Raw genomic sequence first — 17,460 nt, 5'->3', positions numbered from 1 at the left:
GGGAGGGAGATCATTAGGACAAATACCTAATGCATGTGGGGCTAAAAACCTATATGATGGGTTGATGGGTGCAGCAAACCACCATGGCACATGTATACCTATGTAACCTGCACATTCTACACATGTATCCCAGAACTTAAATTATAATAATAAAAAAAGATGCTCAACAACACTAGTCAAGAACATTAGTCAGCAAAACAGAAATTATAAACATAATGGGATACCACTTCTTACCCACTAGGATGGCTATAATTTTTTTAAAATCAGAAAATAACAGGTGTTGGCAAGGATATCAAGAAACTGGAAGCCTCGTACATTGCTGGTAGGAATGTAAAATGTTGACGCCACTGTAGAAAAACATTTGGTAGTTACTTAAAAGTTAAACATTGAGTTCCTATGTGAGTTTTCTTCTAGGTATATATCAAGGAGAAATAAAAGGTATGGCCATATAAAATCGTGTAGATGAATGGTCTTATCACAATTATTCATAATAGCCAATTACACTAAGTGAAAGAAGCCAGTCACTGAGTGAAAAAGTCACAAATTATATGATACCTTTTATATAAAATGCCATAATACTCAAATTCATTGAGACAAATAGTAGCTTGTTGCCAGGGCCTTGAAAGAAAGGATGGAGTATAACTGCCCAGTGAATATGAGGTGTCTTCTGGGGTGATGAAAATGTTCTGAAATTAGATAGTGGTGTTGATTGCACAACATTGCAAATATACAAAAAAATCACTGAATTGTACATTTAAAATGATTAAAATGGTAAATTCATACGAATTTTTTCTCAACAAAAATTTAAACTAATAAAGAAACTATCTCAATATTTACAAGTTCTTATTTGTCAGAATTAAAATATATTAAATTATAATAAATAATGAATGTATACAAATTTCTGTAAGTAAAACAAATAATATAAATATAATTCTTCCCGATTTTACAACACCTAGGATATTTTACTCATTAAAAGTAAAGAAATGGATTGGAAGGTTGTATGAAAATCCCTCTGAGACAGCTGCCTGAAGAGAAAGAAAAAGTGGGTTTGCTGTTTAGCATGAGAACTAGGCTATTCCTTTGAATTGAACAAATGTAAACATTTTTATCTCAAATCATTGAATTCTCAGGAATAATGGACTTTAACTATAGCTTCCAGTTATATTCATTTAAATTCAAATTTGTGGCTAAAATCAAAATTCTTTCAAGTAAATTAAATAGAAACACAAATTTATGTCTATATCTCTAGCACTGGAGGTAGAGCTCCTCATGTAATTAAATCCTTCATCATTTGGAGCCATTCTAAGAGTGCACTAATTGTACTCACATTGGAAATTTTCAGGCAATAAATCATGAGCTAGGACTCTTCCTTTGTTATAATTACAACTCTGCTTCAAATATGCTTTCTCTCCGGGCACACTAATACCTTCAGTTGTTATAGTACACCAAACTCCTTCCAAACTAAATCATAATGGAATGCATGGTACATCCTTCAAGATGTGTTTGTTTTAAGGTGTTTGGGAGAGGCTGGATGAAAAAAAAAAAGAGCATTAAACCTATTAGAACTGGTAGGGTCTAATACTAACCATTGGTTCATTCATTCATTCACCTGACAAACATTTATTTTGTGATTGCTCACTTTTTAGCTAGCCATTGCTCTTGACAAAGAATTAATGGTTAACATTTCCTGCTTTTAAGGAGACCACAGTATTTTGGGGGACAGAGAAAAAATAGAATTGGTGATAATTTAATGTAGCAAGTACACTAACAGATATATGTCATCGTGAGAACACAGGAGACACACATTGCATAACCTGGATGATGGCAGGAAGGCTTCCTAGAGGAGTAAAGGCTGTTTCTATAGGTAAGACAGGCAACTGGAGGAAGAGCAAAAGGTAAAGTAATTCTAGGCACAGCATACAGAATTAACAAAAACACACAGGCAAGAAATAACACAGAGATCAGTTAAACTGCGAGACGTTTCACATAGAAAGGCCAGATGAAGAAAGGACTTGTCTGCCATACGAAAGGGTTTGGATCCTACTATGTTGATAAAGGAAAGCTACTAAAGATTTTTAAGGCACAGCAAAGTACAGACTGATTTGTACTTTACATAGTACACTTTTGAAGGGATATGGAATTTCAGGAGATATACTAAAAAATAGTGGTTTGCATTCTTTTTTATCTCATTGCAAACATCATAAAGACCACAATGCATTGTAAAGACTACAGTGTACCACCATTTGGCAAAGCCATCAATTACTCTGCAATAAATCGTAATATAGATATGGCCAGAGGACAAAGCAGAAAAGAGTCGAGACAAATCTTGGATAAAGCATAAAAGCATAGACTCTTCTTTTTTTCTCTCTTTGAAAACTTCCATCTCACAAATTGAAACAGTGTCTTATTGTCCTGAACAAAATCCCTCCTTTCTCAGAGGAAAACACCATGAAAATTAATGTCCACTAACATCAGTGTTTGTTTGAAGTAAAGAGTCTATTATAACTCCATTAGAACAGAATTGCTTGTGGCATCAAATTACTGTGGGAAACCAGTTCATGCTCCGCCTTCCCATACACACATTGCTAAGACCCCATAGAGAATCCATTAGTGGGACCCAGAGTCACACTAGCCTATAATTTTTCTTTGCCTTAGGAAAACAGTAGCCTGTAATTTTTCTTTGCCTGAGGTTTTAAAAGGGCTGTCCCTGGCTGGGTCTCATGTATGCTATTGTATCCCCAAATCCAACTCATATACCAGTTACCGTCTGTATACTTTCTGAAGAAAAGAAGACTCAATGGAAACAGCCTTTCTTGCTTTGTAGTTTGTCTCTGAGCAAAGACTTTCTTTTTATCTGAGCTCTCTTTCTTGATTTCTCATTGTAAGTTTTATTTTAAGCTTATAAAGAATCTCAATTACAGTCATCCCTCACTATCCATAGGGATTGGTTCCAGGACTCTCCAAGTATACCAAAATCCACAGATATCAAGTCTCTGAGCTAAAGTGGCATAGTATTTGCATATAATTGACACACATCTTTCTGCATACTTTAAATCATCTCTAAATTACTTATAATCAGTAATACAATGTAAATGCTATGTAAATAGTTATACTGTATTGTTTAGGGAATAATGTCAAGAAAAAAGTTGCACATTTTCAGTACAGATGCAATTTTTTGTCTAAATATTTTTATCTGAGGTTGATTGAATCTACAGATGTGGCACCCAAAGATACAGAGAGCTGAAAGCACTTGGGTTTAGTTTAATATTAGATATTTTCTGTCATCAAAACTTTTTATGTTATTTTGTAAGCTTTATACTAATGATATAGAAATTTAACTACAGTGTGTTAAAACAGGTTCTATGTCATTATAGAAAGCCATGTTTTAGTGATTGTGTTATAATTCAATTCAATATATATATAATTCAATATAATATAATTATATTGAAGTACATAAGTCTGATGTTACTTTAAAAGACAGCATTTATCTATTATATTTATGAACACAAGAGGTTAAAATGATGACTAGACTAGGTCAAACATGGATTATGTTTACTCAAATACACAATATTTTTTTGATTATTAGCGGAAAAAATAGATACACATCGTAGACAAGGAGAGTCTATATATTTAAAGGCACACTTTTAATTCAATAACACTTACTTCCCTAAAATCTAAGTTCAAGTTCATGAGTAGAATATTTGAATGTCATGTTCAAGTTCATGAGTAGAGTCACTGAACTCTCCTCTGGGTTAATTTTTGAAAAGCATTGGACTAATGATAAAGCAGCAAAGTCTTCCCAAGTGGAATTTTTAACATATTTTTGGATACTTTAATTTTCCACAATGTTCCTTTTTTTCTTCTCTAATGACTCATTCTTTGAGAGGATAGGAGTTTGTTATAAAAAAGGAGAAAGTATCACAAAATACACTGTTTTGTGTATAGAAGTAGAACTCGTTATATAAATCAGATTTCACCTCCTGGGACCTTTGAATGTTGGATAACTGACTCTTTTGACCAATTGGTATTGCCACCCAGGAGGGAAGTCCTGATATATAGCAAGAGGCTGTCATGACGAATCAGCAAAGAAAAGAGGCAATGAATAGCGACTGTATCTGATTAGCCATCTGCCAATGAATAGTTAATAATCAGTAGCATTTGGCATAGCTTATCACTCCATTCTGCTTCAACTACACCTTTCTCTTGATCCTAACTCTAGGTTCTCATCCTTTGCTCACTTATTCGCAGCATGCTTTCCTATCTCCATCTCAGATTTCCAATCTGTAAACAACAGGACATTTTAGAACTCAGTTATGGGATCATTTCTTTTCTCTATATACCAACAAAGTCTTCCCATGGTTTTAAATGTCATCTTTATGCTAATAACTTTCAGGTTCAAAATCCACTGTTACTTCTCCTTGAAATATATCCACTGTCTACTCATATCCAATTCTGTTTTTGACACCAATTCTTGAATGCCTAAAAGACATCTCAGAATTAACTTTGAAAAACTAAACTCTTGATTCTTCTCCCCTTATTCTTGTTTTTCCCTTATTTGCCCTGTATCAATAAATAGAATTCCATTCTTCCAACAGTTTAGGCCAAAAGTCTTTAAGTCTTCCTTGTTACCTCCCCTTCTTTCACACCCCAGATTTGATCTATTAACAAATCACAGTGGTTTTTACTTCAAAATACTTTGAGAATCTAACCATTTTTCACCAATATCAGCCCCTGGTCCAAGCTGAAATTGGTTTTTGCCTGGATACTGAAGTTATCTGCAATTATCCTTCTTGCTTACCTTACTACTGTCTATTTCCCACAACAAAGCTCAGATTATCACTTTTCAACTCAAATATTTCCCAGATCATTCCATCTTACTCAGAATAAATTCCAAAGTTTTTATTATTGCTTACAGCTGCCTACATGTTCTGGCCCCTTTTCCTTTCTCTGGACCTATCTCCTACCACCCGATTACACCCTGCCCTGGGGCATTGCTGTGTTGTCTTTCTTGCTGTTTTTTGAATGCACCAGGTACTCTTCCACTCTTAGGCCTTTGCAATTGCTATATCTTCTACCTGGAGAATTATCTATACCTAAATCTATGTATTTATGCATCTATAAGATAAATATCATTGGATCTCTGCATCGCTTCATTCAAGTTTATGTTCAAATATAACCTTAAAAGAGAGACCTTCCTTGACCACTCTAACTAAGTAGCTCACCCCATCCATTCTCTGTCCATATCTCTTTACTTTGATTATTTAACCTATTAGTACTTCAGAGCACTAACATGACAGAGCCTTTTTTGTTTATTGTCTCTCTCCAGCCACCATCATGTATTCCCCTTGGCAACAGAGACTTGTATTACCTGAGAATCTTCAATGACTAGGGCAGTAATTACTAGGTCCTTTAACAACATTTAGGAGTCAATGAATTTGTTATACTTCAACTAGGGAATCTGTTCTACTGGTTTCATGTTAAAAAGTAATTTTAAAAGTTTGTCTGTTTTGAACAAAAAAGCACCAGCTTTCCAAGCTGTCTTTCAATTTCTCAGAAACCTGCTTAAAATATAAATGGTTATATAAGCTTAAAAACAAGCCCGCTACTTTGGCAAAGAGACAACCATGGAGTCTCTTGCCATTTATTTGCTGGTGCTGAATTTCATCTCTTCAAACTATTAACTCCTTTACTGGTAAAATTATTCTCACAGAATGCCTCTCAGAAAATATGTTTAATTTTCTGGTCTACGAATATAGCCATATATACATATTACTACTTGCTTTTGAATAATATTATAATAACTCTTAAATCTTGGTTAACTAGCCAGATTATTTAGTAGCACTATTTAAGCTTCAGGCTTCTATATATTAAATAAATATCTTGCTCCTATAATTTTTAAGAAATATCTTATTTGTGTGAGCATTAATTAAGACTGAATAGACATTGATTCTCATCCAATGTTACGGTTCTTGAATTAAAAGTTTCAACATCCACTTGTGCACTTCACTTAAGGCAAATTGTATCACTTATTACAAGTGAATAAGGCAAATACACAGACATGTCCTTGCGGAATACGCATTCTCTGAAATCCCACTTTGACTTGCTTGCAAGAATTTCCCAAATCCATCCAGAAGGTCAAAGGGATAAAAATATGTGAAGAATCCTACATTATTACATACACGGAAAAAAAGATTCCATAACATATTTGGGATTTTCTGGTGCAGAAATTCAAGGAAACTCTCCTAGAAGTCTCCTGCCCCTGGATATTCTTTGTTACAGATACTCTTCTCACTTGTTGATGACACCTTCCTGGCATTCATCCCCTTGATAAAATTTTATTCTGTTTTCTTTTGTTATGTGTGGGAAAAAGCAAACTTTGACTTCCTTTTCAGGATTCAAATATTATATCACTGTTCATCAAGTATCCATATTTAGCACCAATTATTCCCCAGGTATGTTTTAATCAAACACAATATACCTGCTTAGTGTTATCCATCACAAGAATAATAATACACTTGGGTTTTTCCCCCATATATATATTTCAGAATCAAACTTAATTCATCTTTGGCAAATAGTGAGTGGTATATGATCCAGATTTTTTTACAGTACCTACTTCTGACAGTAGAGTAATTAAGAAAATCTTCATATAGAATACTTCCAAATAATAATACCCTTTAGACATTTTTATTTAGATACCCTTTTCTGGAATCATTTCTTTGGCATGCCACAGATTTATGTACAATGTACAAACATTAAAACATTATACTTCAATTTCTGCCTTCCTGTCCTTTGTGCTATTCTTGTCAATAATTTTACGTCTACATACATGCAGCCAACAAATATATGAAAAATGCTCATCATCATTAATCATCAGAGAAATGCAAATCAAAACCACAATGAAATATAATCTAACTCCTGTCAGAATGACTATTATTAAAAAGTAAAGAAAACAACAGATGCTGACAAGTTTGCAGTGAAAAGGGAAGACTTATGCACTGCTGGTGGGAATTTATATTAGTTCAGCTGCTGTGAAAGACAATGTGGAAATTTCTCAAAGAACTTAAAAACAGAACTACCATTTGATTCTGCAATCTCACTATTGGGTATACACCCAAAGGAAAACAAATCTTTTCATCAAAAAGGCACATGCACTTGTATGTTCACTGTAGCACTATTCACAATAGCAAATACATGGAATCAACCTCAATGCCCATCGATGGAGGACTGGATAAAGAAAATGTGGCACATATACACCATGGAACACTACACAGCCATTAAAAATGAAATTATGTCTTTTGCAGCAACATGGATGCAGCTGGGGGGCCATTATCCTAAGTGAAGTAACAGAGGAATAGAAAACCAAATACTGCCTGTTCTCACTTATACATGGGAGCTAAACACTGAATACACATGGACACAAAGATGCGAACCATAGACACTGGAGACTGCTTGAAAGGGGGTGTAGGTCAGAAGATACCTATTAGGTATCATGCTCATTACCTGGGTGACGGGATCATTGTACACCAACCCTCAGCGACACGCAATGTATCCCATGTAAGAAACCTGCACATGTATCCCTGGAACCTAAAATAAAAGAAGAAGAAGAAAGTGTATATTCTCTTTAAAACCTAGATTACTTAATTCCACTGAAAAAATAAATAGTAATTTTACTTCCACATATTATATACCCCATTATACATTGTTACTATTTTTTCTTTAAACAAATATAGTTCAATACAATTTTAATGAGAAATAAGTTTTTATATTTATTCACATATTTACTATTAAAGAAACTCTTCTTTCCCTCGTGCAAATATTTCTATCCAATATCCTTTTCCTTAAGCCTGAAGAACTTTCTTGAACATATCTTTCAGTGCAAGTTCCCAGTGACAAATTCTCTCAGCTTTTGTTATTCTAAAAAGGTCTCATTTAACTTCCATTTTTGAAGGATACTTTTGCTAGATATAGATTCTAGATTAACTTTTTTCTCAACTCTAAGAATATCATCCCATCGCCTTTTGGTTTGCATTATATATAATGAGAAGTCAATTAAATTTGTTACCTTGTATGTAATATATCATTTTCCTCTGAAGACTTTCACTTCGTTACTGGGTTTTACTAGTTAGACTATGATACGTCTAGATGTGGTTTCATTTATTTATATTCAGTTTAGGTTTCACTGAGCTTTTTGAACCTGTAGATGTATGTATATGACCAAATTTAAGAAATTTTCAACCTTATTTATTCAATATTATGTTATGCCCTACCTTCCTCACCATTAAGGACTTCAATTATATGTGTGCTAGAGAGTTTATTAATGTCCAACAAGTCACTAAATCTCTGTTCATTTTTTAAATCACTTTTTTTTTAGGTTCTAGTGCTCTGATTCATTGTCAATAAACATTTTCTTCTATGGTATCTATCATGCACTTAAAACTCATTTAGTGACTTTTTTGTTTCAGATATTCTATTTTTCATCTCAAGAAGTTCCATTTGCTTCTTTTATAAATAGGTTTTATTTTTTCTTCTAATTATGTTCATATTGTCTTTTAAATTCTTAAACATATTTATACTAATTTAAATTCCTCTCCATTCTATCAGTATGTAACTGCTCAGAAACTATCGTCCATGGAACTTTTTTGGTACAATCCATGAGTTAAGAATGGTTTGCATATTTTAAAGTAGTGTTAAATGCACACACACATACAAATACACAGCAAAACAAAACAGAAAAACATATGATAAAGACCACAGCCAACCTTCAAAGCCTAAAATATTTACATTATGGCCTTTTATATAACAAAATATTGTCCCTTAATTTATACCATTTCTGAGTTCAATTCTGGTGACCAATGTATCTACTGACTATGAGTTTATTGCCCTACTTTTTTTTTCTTCTTTTTGAGACAGAGTCTTGCTCTGTTGCCCAGGCTGCAGTGCAGTGGCACAAGCTTGGCTCACTGCAATCTCCACCTCCCGGGTTCAAGAGATTCTCCTGCCTCAGCCTCCCGAGTAGCTGGGACTACAGGTACATGCCACCATGCCCGGCTAATTGTTTATATTTTTAGTAGAGATGGGGTTTCACCGTGTTAGCCAGGATGGTCTCGATCTCCTGACCTCTTGATCCACCCACCTCGGCCTCCCAAAGTGCTGGAATTACAGGCGTGAGCCACCACGCCTGCCTGCCCTACTTCTTTACATGTAATTTTTGAATGGATGATAAGAATTGTAATATGGCATTGTTGGTTGTATAAATTTTGTTGTCTTTTATAAAAGAATGTTTTATTCTAGAAGACAGTTTTTTAAATGATCATTCTGAGGATTGCTAGGGCAGGTTTACAGTAACTTTTATTCTAGATTTTGTTCCATTCTACTCCTAAGGTGTGGCTTTCTGAGGTCTCTCCTGCATGTCCCAATTACTCAAGGAGGTCTCTCTATTTCAGATCATCAAATTGTGAATGTCTCCCAACCCACTGTAATATCTGATTGTTTTTAAATTTACACTCTACGTAGTTCTTCTTTTACTACTAGTTGTTTTTTGCCCAACCTCATTGACACCAGTGTAGAATTCAACCATAGACTTTGCCCAACATATGCATACCAATTTTGTATGTAGCTCATTGTTGATATAGCTTTTATTCATGCATACTCTACAATAATAAACCACTCTCTTGTCAGTTTGAATAATGCATTTTCTTGAAAAATAGCTGTGTTGGCTGGTCACGGCATATATCAGTCATTCATTTCTTTTGATGACTCATATTCCATTGTATGGCTATGCCACATTTTATTTACCTATTCATCATTTGAAGGACATCTGGACTGTTTCCACATTTTCTTTCCATAAATAATGTTAATATAAACATTCTTACATAAGTTTTGTGTGGACATATGTTTTTCTCTTGGGCATATACCTAAGAGTGGCATTTCTGGGTCATATAACTACCTTAGAAATTACCACACTATTTTCCATAGCAGTGACACCATTTTACATTCCAACGAGCAGTGTATGAAAGTACTGACTTCTCCACAACTTTGACAACACTTGTTATTATTGCTTTTTTTTATCATAGCTATCCTAGTAGATGTGAAATTACAACTCATTGTGATTTTGACTTGTATTTTCCTGATGTTTAATGATGAACATCATTTTATGTACTTACTGGTTATTTGTGTATCTTTGGAGAACTATCTATTCAGATCCTTTGCCCATTTGTTAAATGGGTTATTTGTAACTTTATTATTGAGTTTTATTAGTTCTTTATATAGTTGACCCCTGAAGAACAGAGGTTGTGGTGCTGACTCCCTGCACAGTCAAAAATTCTCATGTAGCTTTTAACTCTTCAAAAACTTAACTACTAATAGCCTATTATTGACTGGAGGCCTTACTGATTACATAAACAGTTAACATACATTTTGTATATTATATGTATTATATATTGTATATATACAGCTTAATATAAACTAGAGAAGCAAAAATATTTAAAAATAAGAAAAAGAAAATACTATTCATTAGGTGAAAGTGGATAATCATAAAGATCTTCATCCTTGTCATCTTCACATTGAGTAGGCTGAGGAGGGGGAAGAGGATGGGTTGGTCTGGCTGTTTCAGGAGTGGCAGAGGTGAAAGAAGTGGAGGAGACAGAAGGGGAGGCAGAAGAAGCAGGCACACTCAGTGTAACATTTATTGAAAGAATCCACACATAAGTAGACCCTCACAGTTTAAATCTGTGTTGTTCAAGGGTCAACTGTATATTCTAGATACAAGTCCCTTTTCAGATATAAGATTTGTAAAAAATTTTCTCCCATACCGTAGATTATCTTTTCACTTTCTTTATGATGTCTTTTGAAGCCCAGAAGGTTTTAACTATGATGATGTCGAACTTACCTATTTATTTTTTGTCACTTTAGTGTCATATCTAAAAAACCATTACCTAATTACAGGTTATAAAAATTTATACCTGGCTTTATCTAAGAAGTATAGAGTTTTAGCTTTCAGCTAAAATAAATAAATTTAGGTATTTAATCCGTTTTGCATTAACTCTGTATATAGCATGAGGTAGAGGTATACTTTCCTTATTCAGCATGTGAATATCCAGTTGTCCCAGCACCATTGGTTAAAAAAAAAAAAAAAAAATTTCCCCATTGGAATTCTCTTGGCATTCCAATATTATTATTTTTACTTTGGATTTAAAGAAATAATTTCAAGGACCCTCTCTGTCTCTGGACAACACTTAGAGAATTGCTATAGAGAATGGACAGACATATATATTTGTATTTGATATAGAAAGCTCTCAGAAGCCATTTAAAAAGCAAATTTCCAATGCGTCCTAAATCTTCATCCTCCTGAGAGAAACAGGTTATGTAGATAGAATAGCATGACTGTAATTGAACAAAATGTGCTTTCTGTCCCAATGAATGACCTCTGATTTCTCTAAAACATTTAAGCATGTCTTCATCACCTATTGGCCACTTATAGACTAGGATAATATAATATGACTCTGCAGGATCTAAGCACTGTTTTATATTTGGAGTTTTTACTTACCTAAATAAAGATAAACTGAAAGATACATTATGAAATCCTAGAAGTTATGAGTTTAGATTCTTAGGATAGATAAGACCTCTGGATTTAAATTTTGGTCTCAAAACTTGCTGTGTGGCCTCAGCATAATTTCCAAAATTTTCTAAGCCTCTGATTCCTCATTCGTAAAATAAAGACAATAATATTATTTTATTATTAATATTAATAATATTAAAAACTCTCTAAGTCTCTGTTTCCACATTCATAAAATACAATATTATTTTATTATAAATATTAATAATATCAATATTCATAATAAAACCTTATATTATCAATGTAAGGTATAAAGCAGAGACTGTATAAAGCACTTGGCACAGATTTGGTCATATATTAAGAACTTAATACATATCAGCTGTAATTAATCAACAAACATTCTTTAAAATCTATGCAAAGCACTGTGTTAAATACTGGAAATAATAAGATAAATAAGAATCAGTTCTTGACTCTAAAGCAAGGATTAACATATGCCATCTTCAGCAGCTTCCTATACATTTGCTTAAAGACTCCCTTTTACGGTATGTTTTTATGCTTAGATTCATCCTCTTTGATCTTCAGATACTCCAATGGCTTGTTTTTTATCTACCCTCCCAAACTACAACTTTCAAGAAATAACACAAAGTGATCAAGTGTCATTTACACTTTGATATGAACTTATTTACACCAAAGTATATGTTGAGGTTCATTCAGTCATTCATTTCTCCATTTATTGATAAACCCAGTAATCAGACTTTATTGAGCACTTACTAGTCCTAGACACTAAGCAAGTTGGGAATATAAATAAGATCATTTCCAAACTGTAAAAAAGAATATAGGTTAATTCATGAACATGAACCATGAGAATACAAAACAATTTTATAATTAATAATAATTATAAACAAATACCTTAAATGTCCAAAGGAAAATAAGGGAAAATTTCTTTGAATGTATCATATCTGCCCTAGATTATGATCTTTAAGAATTAAAAAATATCAATAAGAATGAGTGAAGAATTTCTAACTGGAGGAAACTACAATCGTAGAGTAGGATTTCTATTAGATGAGAAGAAAGAAAAGGTACAGGTATTTCTCCCTGCTCCAGAAAAATATTATATCCTAAGAATATCATTAAGGAAAATCATTTTTATTACATTTAAGATATCTCAGGACTGCTCTTAAATGCCTGTCTTTCCCTTCCCTTCTCTATTCTCTTCGTTTTACCTAACCTTTGCTTGCTCTGAAGTCTACTTTAAAGCATTGAGATAACAGGATTTAAGATCCTCTTCTTTTTTTTCTTAATGTTGTATCTTCACTTTAACACAACTGGTGAAATTGGATTTATTGATACGATAAAGATGACCATGAAGTCATTATCTTAGACACATAATGCACAGCTTTAGGATCAGTTTCTACTGTCTTAAGTGTTCTAGCACGTACTACACATAGCCTATGAGAAACATGAAAGTGTTCAAGGAATTTGCAGTCCTAGTGAAAGGAACCATATGAGGAGACCAAAAGAAATCTCAGGATCAGATATATCTTCAAGGTAGAGTAAGATTCAAAGTCCTGACAACCTGAATACTTGACCAGTCACACAAACTAGGTCCTGAACAGATGGGTACAAAGGAAAAGTCTAAGAAAATGTCATATATTTATCACTACTATTAATACATTTTATTGCAAATTTATATATGGAATACTTGGCCATTAGAAAGTAGGCAGGACTTTATATAAGGACATATTTTTTCCAAACAAGAAAAATGTATCTTGCCCAGGACAATTTCTTCTTCCCCTTGGTTTTTTTTTTTTTTCTGTTTTTTACTAAAGCCCATTATGCCACATCAGATATATTAAAGATAAAATACTCCAAATATAAAAATAAAATCAAGGAGTTAAGAATACCAAAATTCCATTTCATATGGAGACAAAGGCTTCTTGCTCTTAGCACGTAAAGATGCAACTCCAGAACTAGGTCTGGGTCTAGATCCTAGGTCTCCTTAGCCATGACCCAGTCAGCACATTGCTTCAAGGAATGAAAAAGCTTGAGCTTCTTCTAAGGTTTAGATTGTGCATCCAACACTCAGCACAAAGTGGCAGACACAGTGTTTGTGTTATAGAATCCTAACCATTGACAAGGCTCTGGGATTCAATGAAAGTGTATAGTATTATGCACTGCATATATATTCTTGAATTGTCAAGGATGATGGTAATATAATAGTGAGGATAAATAAATGCTAAAACAGAAAAAATATAGCCACTTATGTATCCATTCATGAAATGCAAGCCATCCATTAAATGCAAGTCACTGGAGAACTAGAAAACTGAAAGGGAAAATTTTAGGTTTTACATGAGCTGTGTATAAATAAAAATAATTGAAACAAGAAATTGAATTGCTATATTTCTATTTACTACTGAATAATGTTATAGATATTAAATATATCATATTTTCTTTTTATACATTTCTTGATTAAAGAGTCCATCTATGTCTATGTATAGTTATCATAGTTTGTGTCTCATTTAGAAAGTAAGTTGCTTCTAGGCCAGGCGCAGTGGCTCATGCCTGTAATCCCATCACTCTGGGAGGCCGAGGAGGGCAGATCACCTGAGGCCAGGAGTTCGAGACCAGCCTGTCCAACATGGCGAAACCCTGTCTCTACTAAGAATACAAAAATTAGCCAGGCATGGTAGCAGGAGCCTGTAATCCCAGCTACTCGGGAGGCCAAGGCAGGAGACTCGCTTAACCCGGGAGGTGGAGGTTGCAGTAAGTTGAGATCGTGCCACTGCACTCCAGCCTGGGCAACAGAGTGAGACTCTTTCTCAAAAAAAAGGAAAAAAAAAAAGTAAGTTGCTTCTAATATTTTTAATTTAAAAAAGTACCTCTCACGTTAAAATGTAACTATAAAATATTTGAATAACTATAATTTATAGTTGAGACTGTATGCCAACTTTGAACTATTTTGCTTAATGAATTATGTGATTACGTGATTACTGCCTGACATGTCATGTCTTTGAATCATTATAACCATTTGAAAACAAGTATTTCATGTCATATAGAAGCAGCCTATGAATTAGTTTCTGTTGATCACCCATAGGTTAACGATCACTCCAAGCCTATTAATAAGATTCCTACAACTTTGCCAGATAACCTGCAATTTTATGCATTAATTTTTTTATAATAAGCACATGTGTTTATTATGATATCATCTTCAGCAAGGCTTTTATATCAGTTTTTCATTCTTTTAAGTTGAGTTATGCCAAGTTGCTTCCTGAAACCAGAACTGATTCTACTTTGTCCAACAAGAATAAAAAAATCTCAGAATAGTTTAAAGATACTTTTTTTCCTACTGTAAATGGCACACAGATGGTGCTTAACTGTTCTCTGAATCAATTCCAAAAATGTGCAACATCCTCAATAGGGAGAACTAAAGATGGCTGAGGTTCTATGAAAATCTTTAGAACTTGTGAAGTCTTTTCTAGATTTTAGATTGAAAATTTATTACCTACAAAGTTGTTTGGAGGAAACAACATTTTCCTAGAAAATGACTTTCAATGACATTTAACAATGTCTAATAAAATATTTTAGTTTACTTTGTACATTATTTCATGGATAGGAAGACTTTAAAAACCCAAATACTTCCAACTTCAACCCCACTCTCTGGCTAGCTTGTATGTTCACAGATGGAGCTTTTAACAATTTTATTTGGATTTCGCTCTTCCTTGAAAGATTTATCATTCTGTTTCCAGAATTCTATGTATCTACATGTTTTATTCTCTTGCATTTAATTATTCTCTTTCATTTCCCTTCTCATATTTCACACCTTGTCTTTCTTCTTATCCTTATAAAATAGGAAGGTGATCAAAACAAGGTAGAAGCAAGTAAGTGAATGGGAGAATAAAAGAAAGAAAAAGGAGCAAGAGCAGGATCTGTAAATTGCATGATTCCCACAGAAGACCTGGAACCCACCTAATGACTCTCATACACAAGTCCATGTCCACATCCAAAACACGACCTAGGTGATATGCCAGTATTTTCCATCATGAAGTCAAGGATGACTTAGAAAAACATTCCTGGAAATTTGGAGAGCTCAAGAAGCCATAGAAATACATGTCATTCAAATAGAGTAATATTTTGTTAGAGAGTGTCCCAATTGTCAAATGAATATAGAAATTCTGAATTTCCAGAATCAAATTAGGGGCCTATGCTTCCAACATGCAAAAGTTTATGAAGGTTCTAGGCAAGAAGCCAGCATAATTGAGGGTTCATACTACTCGAATCAGCTTTCAAAACTTTCTGAAAATGTGTTTATATACTGAGTATGTTTCTCTTCAATATTACTATGTATCAGTCACTCTACAGGGTTCTATCCTACAAAGATGTGACAAATGGTCCTTGATACCAAGAAATCATTGGCTAACAGAGTCACAAAGAGCTTCTCTTGTCTTCCCCTAAAAGTTTTACACCTTTGGTTCTTATGTTTAGCTCTATCGTTCATAATGTTAATTTTTTTAATTGTCAAAGTTTATATTTTATATAGATATCAAATTATTCCAACACTGTTCAATAGACTATTCTTTCCCCATTGAATTATTTTATCAAGTTAATTTGAACATAATTAACACATGTGAGTCTATTTCTGTAGTCTATTCTGTTCCATCGATCTATATGATTGTTCTTATGTCAATACCACATTGTCTTTATTAACGTAGATTTGTACTAAGTAAAGCTAACTGCTAACTCACTGATAATTCAAGCAGTGTAAGTGCCCAGATATTTTTTCTTTTTCTAAATTGTATAGGCTATTCTAAATTCTTGATGTTTTCATACAAATTTAATAAACTTGTCAGTTCCCCAAAGTAGTCCTGATTTGAATTTGAATGAAAATGCATTAGATCTGCAGATCAATTTGGGAAGTAATATTTTAACAATATTGAGTCAATCAATAAATACATTATATAGTTCTGTTACTTTAGATATTCTTTAATTTCAGAAATGTTTAATAATTTTCAAAGCGCATGTCTTGCATATATTTCACTGAAGTGATTAGAAGAATCTCATTTTTTTGATGCTGTTGGATAAAGTATTCTTTTTAAATTTTCATTTTAAATTATTTATTACTAGTATATAAATAAATCAATTGAGTATTAAAATATTAACTTTAAATTTTATGGCCTTGGTAGCTGACACTTTTTAGTGTTAGGTTTTTATAAATTTACATTTGGGATTTTTTTATATTAACAATCATATCATCAGTGAGTGAAGAGCTCACAGTATTTCTTTACAATCAGTATGCATTCTCTTGACTTACTGAAGTGACTATGACCTCTAACAATGTTGACTAGATATGGTCGTACAGGTTTTTACTATTAAGTAAAAGTACAGTATTAACTGTAGGTTTAAATATTTTTTGCCTATTTATTCTATCTATTATTGAGAGGAGAGTGTTGAAAATCTCAAACTATAATTGTGCATCTGTCCATTTGTCCTTGCAGTTCTATCATTTTTCTGCTTTATGTATTTTGAAGTATCATTATTAGGTGATTCAAATCTTACCTTTAGGATTGTTACGATTGTTATGCTTTCCCGATTAATGGACCTTTTTTCACCATGCAATTTCTTTCTTTATCTCTGTTAATATCCATTTTTCTTTGGATTAGTGTTTTATGGTATATATTTTCCATCCTTTTACTTTTGACCTATTTCATTATATTAAAATAATTTTCTTATAAATAGTATATATTTGAGCCTTTTTAAAATCCAATTTGGCCATTTCTACATGTAAATTGCATGTATCATTTATATCAAAAGTATATTTATATACTTTATATAAATATATATATTTATATACTTTATATAAATATATATATTTATATACTTTATATAAATATATATATTTATATACTTTA

General features: G+C 33.0%; 1 long non-coding RNA gene across 1 annotated transcript in view; it reads right to left on the bottom strand.

Annotated features, from left to right (window-relative positions):
* Positions 1-1,267: 1,267 nt before the first annotated feature.
* Positions 1,268-17,460, bottom strand: part of LOC129523975 (uncharacterized) — a 51,810-nt gene continuing 35,617 nt past the window's right edge. Inside the window, exon 5 of the long non-coding RNA XR_008667611.2 lies at positions 1,268-7,584. This is a non-coding gene — a long non-coding RNA (uncharacterized lncRNA). The remainder of the gene's footprint in view (positions 7,585-17,460) is intronic.

The sequence above is a fragment of the Gorilla gorilla genome, chromosome 7, assembly GCF_029281585.2.
Source record: "Gorilla gorilla gorilla isolate KB3781 chromosome 7, NHGRI_mGorGor1-v2.1_pri, whole genome shotgun sequence".
Classification (NCBI taxonomy): Eukaryota; Metazoa; Chordata; class Mammalia; order Primates; family Hominidae; genus Gorilla; species Gorilla gorilla.
Note: the sequence above shows the minus strand (reverse complement) of the source record. Positions and strands in the feature narration are given on the sequence as shown.